General features: G+C 38.7%; 1 pseudogene; it reads right to left on the bottom strand.

Moving 5' to 3' along the window:
• Positions 1-812: 812 nt before the first annotated feature.
• LOC123789331 (large ribosomal subunit protein uL1 pseudogene) lies at positions 813-1,451 on the bottom strand (annotated as a pseudogene).
• Positions 1,452-8,073: the final 6,622 nt, after the last annotated feature.

Genomic DNA, 8,073 nt, shown 5'->3' with positions numbered 1-8,073 from the left:
TTCCAGTACTAGGTGCTGAAGGCAGAACTCCAACAGGGAACTGCCTCATGTCAGGAAGGGGGGAGAGCCTACCTGGAGGGCAAAGGGCCTGGAAGTTTTCACGGCCTGATTCTACCCATTTGCTAAGGTCCCCCTAGAAAACAGGTCGATGAATTACAATATTGCACAGGTCTCCTACTTGTGTCTTCCTAAGCATCTCACACAGTAAATTACTACCCTGAATATAGAGTATGCAGTTTGGGGTCAGACAAGCAAATTTGAGATCAATCAGGTCTTCAGACCACTCCCATCTGAAGAATCTAGGAACCCAATCTCTGTTTGGAACATTCCTTATGATCCCTACAGAACAAGAGCCCAGATGGATGATTTAGAGGAAGAAAACAAAATAAAAAGCCCATGGAAAGAACCCATGGCATAAAGGGAAGCAACTGCAGACCATAAGTAAGCATGCTGCCAAGGGCTGAGTCAACATCCTCAATGTGAAGGCCCTAACCCTCTTTCCACTAGTAAGCAGTGGGAGCACTACAGGCTGGAGTCCTAGCCCAGATCTGCTCCCATCCGAGGTTCAGAAAAGCTTCGGACCTGGTTAGCAACCCTACTGTCACATGTCATAAGTATCTAAGAGGTCTAAATAATAAATAAGACTGCATGGTTTTGAAGGTAGATCGAACAGAGAAAATGACCACCCATCACTGGGTGCCAGAAACTGCAGTCATCAGCGCAGTGCTCTGGCATGCAACATCAGCTCAGAGAGCACCTCCTCCTCCCTAGTCACAGGTAATGGTAGCACAAAGGGGTTATTAGGCTGTGCCTTAGTACAAACACTGGGGCTTGCCCATGGTGCTTTTGATGTATAAGGCCCAGACATTCTGCCAATTCTTCTTGAGCAATGACACCAGAAGAGTGACAGCTAAGTGGCTGTTGTACACAAGTTCATCATCTGTCATCTTCACGTGGCCAACAACCACTGTCAGACACAGCACCTTCTTCATCTGGAATTTGATCATGGACTTTGGCCACCATGTTCACATTGTGGGTCAGCAAGGAATGGAACTTGTCAGCCTTATTCAGGCCCGTGCCCAGGATTCTTGGGATCTGCTTAATCAGAGATTCTGAAGCCAAAAGGCATCATACTTCTTGGTCAACTTCTTGACTAATTTTTTATATTTGTTGAGATTTTTCAGCGCCTTGATGTCCATGTAGGCAATATCCACAGCCTTGGCCTCATCACAGTGCTGCTGGTCTCCCAAAACACATATGGAGAACTTGGGGTGAGGAGTGCACTTAAGCCTGATGGCATCCAAGGAGCATTTGTCCTTCTGAGCATCATAGTTCTTCAAGCTGATTTGCAGCTCCAGCATCTCCAGAAACTTCTGGCACTCACACTCACTGCCATGCACAACCTCCCACACTGCCTTGTACATGATGTCGTAGGAGACTTTGCGGCTCATGGTACTGTCCACCATAATGATGGGAAAAGAGACAAATAGGTTTCATCCTGAGGCCTCTTTTCTTGGCTCATTCAAAGCCATCATCTAGCTTCATGCTCCCGTCGCCTTTCCTTGGTGTGTACGCAGAGAGAGGGAAAGAGGAAGCAAGCACAGGTATCTTTTCTTATAAAGGCACTAATTCTGTTGGATCAGGGCCTAACCCTATAATCCTATGTAACCAAAATTTGTTCCTTAAAAGCCCCATCTCCAAATATAGCCACACTGGGCATTAGGACTTCAAGGTACGAATTTGGGGAGGATGCCGGGGGACACAATATTCAGTTCATAATAGGTCCCTAAATAGAATGGGCTTTCCCAGGAACTTATAAGTAATATTTGAGAATGCTTACAGGAAATTTAGAACTATGATTTGATTATTAGCATAATATGTAATTTTTGCTTTAATAATGTAATGATAAGGCTTTCCACAGAATATCAGGGAAGCGAAGACAGACCATTCAAGTGGGCCCACTTTATCTAAGAAAAGGAATTAGCCTGAAAGGGACTGGATAATACTTCCTGTAGAACAGAAGTCAGAAGATGGATCAAGTGTTGGAAGCATGAAGTTTGGGGGAAAATGGAGAGGTGCAGCCAGGCAGCTGGGAGAAGTCCGTGCAATGTATGATGTTCTACTGCCCAGCTCTTTCCTCGTAAGATCCTAAGTCTGTTTGGATTTCTTAAGAAACACAAAGAAGGGGCCAAGCCAGCAATTGTTTACAACCAGGAAAGTACCAGCCTTCCAGAAGGTAGGGAGTAATGTCTGGCTGTGTTTTAGATTGTCATGACAACCGCAGAGTACCATTTACAGGCTTAACATCCACAATGCAAGGGATGGTCCCATAGATGGAAGAACAGTATTATCCAAGCATCAATCAGTTTAGTCTAAATTTACCTAAGTCTCTGAGAGTACCTGAAGCCTTGGGTCACAGTTATTTGTCTATTCATTTACTCATAGGTACATTTATTAAATTCCTACTAAGTATAGAAAAGCTGGGATAAACCAACATGAGTAATACATGGAGCTTGCTTTCAGGGAACTCATACTCTACATGCACAATTAAATATGATGTTCTATGCTATGCTCTGTAGTAGTTGTATAAATAGAGCATAAGACAATGATTAATTCAAACTGGGTAAGAATAGAGAGGAGAACATCAGAGAAAATATATTCAAGCTGCGATAGAAAGCATAATTCGAATACCAAGAAGTTACCATTGCAGAAGTAAAGGAGAAGGCAATTCAGTTGGAAGAAGCAAGCAGCACAAAGTCATGGAGGCATGAAAGGGTACAGTGTGTGCCATGTAGCACAGGATATGAAATATAATTTTGGCAGGTGAGACTAGAAAGACAGGTTGTGACGAGATTGTGAAAATCCTGTAAGTCATTCTAAGAAGTTGGATTTCAATCTGTAGGAAATGGAGACCTATCAAAGAATCCAATCCAGAGAAATGACCTAATCATTTATGACTTTAAAAATGACTCACAGCAGGGAAGGGAAGAAAAGGAGGAAGACTATTTGAGCTCATTGCATAGTGCAGAGGAGAGAAGATAAAGACAGTGGGAAAGGAGAAAGTAGATCCCAGCAGATAGAGATAGGTATCCAGAGCTGGAGTCCACATATTCCATGTACTGTGGGAAAGTTAACTAAAAACAGGGTGGTTTTACCAGGTTTCTGTGATATCAGTTAAAAGTAAACTTTAGTGATACGACTGTTTCCAATATTGGCATTTTATGGACTTACAGAAGACCAAACGGGGAAAGAAAAACAGAAAGCAATTTATTGTGACAAAAACCACATGATCTTGTGTTAATTATGGATAAATCTATATTTACTTAATCAGCTATGAGCTTACCCTTCTACATTTCCCTGAAGAACTGTTTGGGTAAAATCAGCTACTGTGTTCCCAACATGCCAGTGGGCTTTAGAGATAAATTCTCTCTCAAGGTAAGGAGTTTTCAACACACAGTGATATCTCTGAAATTACTTGCTCTACCAATTTTGTCTTCCACTGACTTGTTATTATGTTTTTCTATAATCAGGACATTGCCCATCTGTTCAATAATGCTTTAGCCTGAACAATATGGATGGGATGGATGACAAGGGAAAAAGCCAGCCATATGATATGGCTGCTGTTCTAATCGTTACAAAACTTAAATATGAGGGTCTCAATGTCCCCAGTAATCTTAACTCACAGAATGGACTATCAGTCTTTTTCCAGACAGATAGTGGCCTTGCTTCTCCTCCTTTTGATGAGCCACCGTTCACTTGAAGATTTGGGAATGGTCATTGGACAGGGTTCTATACACAGAGCACTGGCTCTGTGTTCACTAACGTCCAAGGATGGTGACCAGATTCTCAAAATCTACTCGGCTTATTAGAGATGCTGCCCTTTAGGGCCAGCTAATTCAGCATCTCACATCGAGGCAAAGGATTTCCAAAGTTGTTGGATTATGGCTTCTGGCAACGGGTGCTGCTGGCAATAGAAAGGCTTATCCCCTTTTTTTCTGTTTTGATTCCTTCTTGTTTCTGAACTTTTAGAAAGGAAGTCAGTGGGAGTCAAACTTATTTGGTTTTTATCACACCATTTCCATGTAATCTCTATCTACAATTGTTTAAATACCATGCTCATGTTATTAAAGAAGAAAATAAACGCAGATAAATTGTGGTTGTATAGTTACATTTAGAGTCCGAACTGATAACACAGAAGAGGTTCAACCTCAATACCTTCCAGTTAGGCAAAAGGCAAAGTAATTATATTAATTTTACATCATGTAATTCTAGAATTTTGCAACTAAGATTTTACTTCTTTTGGTCCAGGAATGTTTCTTACCTCTCCAAGTATCTAACACATGCCATTAAACACATGCTAGTGTCCTTAAATACTTACCTAGTCCAGGGTTACAAAACAGTAAGCCATCTTTACAATGACTAGCCTTAATTGAGAACTCCTATGTGCTAGTTATAGTGTTAAGTGTTTCAAATTTATTAACTCCTGTAATCTTCACAGCGGCCTGGAAGAGTGCTCCTATCATTACTCCTCCTATTGCTCCAATAAGCTACAGATGCAAGGAAAGACATTTTCCCAAGGTAACAAAACTTGTAGGTAGGAGAACTGGGGTTCTTATTCTAGTGTCTGTCCTCTTAACCACCAAGAAATGATTTTTGTTGTTGCTTAAAATACGTACAGACGTAGGAAAAAGTCATGAAGAGTCATATTGGTGTTGTCCAGTGATGGGATTTCACATGGTTTTAATTGTATTTTTATTTTTTTTTACTTTTGAGATAAGTGTAAATTTACAGAAATGTAGAAAGACTACTATGTAGATTTCCCATATAGTCTTTGCCAGGCTTCCCCTAACGTTAATATCCTACATAATCAGAGTACAATTTTTTGAAACCGGGAAATTAGTACTGTTACATACCATAAGCTAAAGTACAGACCTTATTCAAATTTCACCAACTTTTCCACTGATGTCCTTTTTCTGTTCCAGGACCCAAACCAGGATCCCACACTGCATTTAATCATCATATTTTCTTAGTTTTCTCTAATATGTGGCAGTTCCCCAGTCTTATCTTTCCTGACCTTGACACTTTTAAAGACTGCTGGTCAGGGGTTTGGCAGAATGTTTGTCAATTTGGGTTTAACTAATATTTTCTCATAATTAAACTGACGTTATGCATTTTTAGCAAGGCTATCACAGAATTGGTATCCTCTGCATCATAATATGGTATACCTGATGTTCATAGATCTTAATTATGATTATATTAACATTAATAATTTTAAGTTGTTTGCTAAGTGTCTCCTTGTTTTTCCTTTGTATTTAATAAATATATTGGGTAAGACCTTTTAAGATTATGCACATGACTTGTTTCTTTTTTTAAAGATTTTATTTATTTATTTGACAGAGATAGAGACAGCCAGCGAGAGAGGGAACACAGCAGGGTGAGTGGGAGAGGAAGAAGCAGGCTCCCAGCGGAGGAGCCCGATGTGGGGCTCGATCCCAGAACGCCGGGTCATGCCCTGAGCCGAAGGCAGACGCTTAACGACTGAGCTACCCAGGTGCCCCATGCCTTGTTTCTCCTAAAAGTTTTACCCACTAATTTAGCAACCATCCATGGATTGTGCCTACAATTATTACTAGGTTGGGGGGGGGAGTTACCTAATAAAGTTTGAATTTCCTTCACCTCTTCTACATTGATGACTTGGAATTCTTCTGTGAGAAAGAGTTATCTCTCTTCTCCCCCATTTTTCTATTTGTCTGATTATTTATTTATATCGATATGGGCTTGTCGATATTCATTTTATTCTATTGGTTATAATTCAGTACTGTCATCTGTTTTGTTCCGGGTTTGGTCACCAGGAGCTCCTTTAGTGTGGCTCCTGTGTCCTTTCAACACGGTCCATTCTTTTTCAATCAATTCCTTATTTTCTGGTACAAAAGATATTATAAGATCTTGTATTTTCCCTAACCCAGTATGGGAATCAACTATTTCTCCAGAGACCTGGTTTCTTTTATTGAAGAATGGTATTTAGAAATCAAGGTCTGGGCACTAGTTATGCTCATTGCTATTGGGTTTGCCTTTCTTCTAGGCACACTCAGTGGACAGATTTAAAAATATATGTATGTACAGTCAACCACATATACACACACATCTATATTTACTCTGTAACTATCTGTAAAAATATATTAAAAACCACAGGTTCATACTGATGGCTCCAATTTCAATTCAACACCACAGGGTTCATTTTAGCCTTTTCCTATTCTTTATTTGTAACATTTTTCTCCAACCATAAGAAATGTGGTTTTAATTATCTACAGTATGTTTTACTTATATGTGCAATCCTCGTATACCCAAAAAGCAGTCTCAGAATTGCTAACCCATATTGCCATGAGGAAAAAATAATTACTAATAGGAAGACAGCATGTGCATACAATTCTTTTGGTCTTTTGCTTTAAAAATATTATTTTCCAAAATAGTTTAGTTCTTTTTTTCCCCATCCCATTATTTTTTCATTAATTATACTTCCTTATATTTAACAATAAACATTTATTATTTCATGTATTTTTAAGACAATATTTTCTGGGGTCTGTTTATTGGCTAGAGGGTAGAAACTGAAAGTTTGAAGGTATGAAGGTAAATACAGCTTTGCTAAGTGATGCTATTATCTTTACGACTTTGATAACATGGACTTACGCACATTTGTTGGGTTTTGCCACTGGGTCTCTGGACCTTTGTCTCAAGATGTTCTGAAGCTCCAGCCCCAGCCCCTCCTGCGGCTGCTCAACTGTCACATTGCTTGTGTTATCTTTCTTTACCTGCACTTAAAATAGTCCCATCATTTCAAGTCTGAGAAAATGTTCAAGACATTTAAGAATCATTAAAAAAGGAATCAAGAGAGTATAATCACTGATATTTTTTTTTGAAAGAAACCAAGTCAACATCTTTTGTGTTCTTCATAAAAATATATTCCAGGAAGATTTGGGAAACATCACAAACCATTAGGTTTACACTGATAAATTTACACTCTTGGATATATATATATATATTTCCATATATATATTTCCATATATATATATATATATATATTTCCATATATATATATATATTTCCATATATATATATATATATATATATATATATATATATATATATATATTTGATTACTCATAATGCAGAAGGGACTTTGTCCTAGGAAAGGAATTAGGAAACTTCCAATAAACGGACCATTTCCTTTGCATGGAGATGAGTCACACTCCGACACTCATTATGGCAGTAAAACAGAACAGTTCTAGACTTGCAGCTCAAAATCCTCTTCCCAGTAAAAGCAATCACTCATTAAAATGTGAAAATAACAAGTCTTCCTCAGGAGTTGTTGCTAATTAATAATGGCAATTAAATTTCACAAGGCCAATTGGATTTTCAAATCAAGGAAGTCATTAATAGAGAGAGATATCATTTTGTTTTAATCACTACTCAGATGCCGCCAAACCAAAAAATAATCTGTCCTTCTCATGACAAGCTCACTGTTTCTCCTGCCACCCAACTGCACAGAGAGGCAGCTCCTGCACACCCAACATTGACAGGTGGGTGCCCAGCACCTCTCCTTCTGGAAAATGAGTCTGGTCTTCAGGGACCCCCTGAATATAAAAGCGGGGGCCTGCCTGCACTTCAATTTATTCCGATTTCATGTTCATTTCATTTGCATCTCAATTCTGTCCAATGCATTCCTGGAAATCAGGTTAAAAGCAAATCACATGTCACTTTAGAGCCTGAGGTTTTATTTCTTATGTAGAATCCAAAAAAATCATACATATGCCCAATAGTGCATCACAGAAGTAAAAATATAAAAAGAATAAACCTTTTATCAAAATATACTTGTCAAATAACATTCTAAGTCTTAAAAAATGGTCTTATATAGGCCTCAGTGTACTAAAAATGCACACAGAAAATGAAAACTTCACTTGTACTGTTAAAAATGAATAAGACTAAAATCAGTATATTGGCTTTAGCAGTGGTCATATTTATAATTAATACATTTCTGGTTGATTTAGAATTTAGAACATCTGTTGGAGAGGATGT

Source organism: Ursus americanus, chromosome 8 (assembly GCF_024610735.1).
Source record: "Ursus americanus isolate L20-20 chromosome 8, mUrsAme1.1.p, whole genome shotgun sequence".
NCBI lineage: Eukaryota > Metazoa > Chordata > Mammalia > Carnivora > Ursidae > Ursus > Ursus americanus.
Note: the sequence above shows the minus strand (reverse complement) of the source record. Positions and strands in the feature narration are given on the sequence as shown.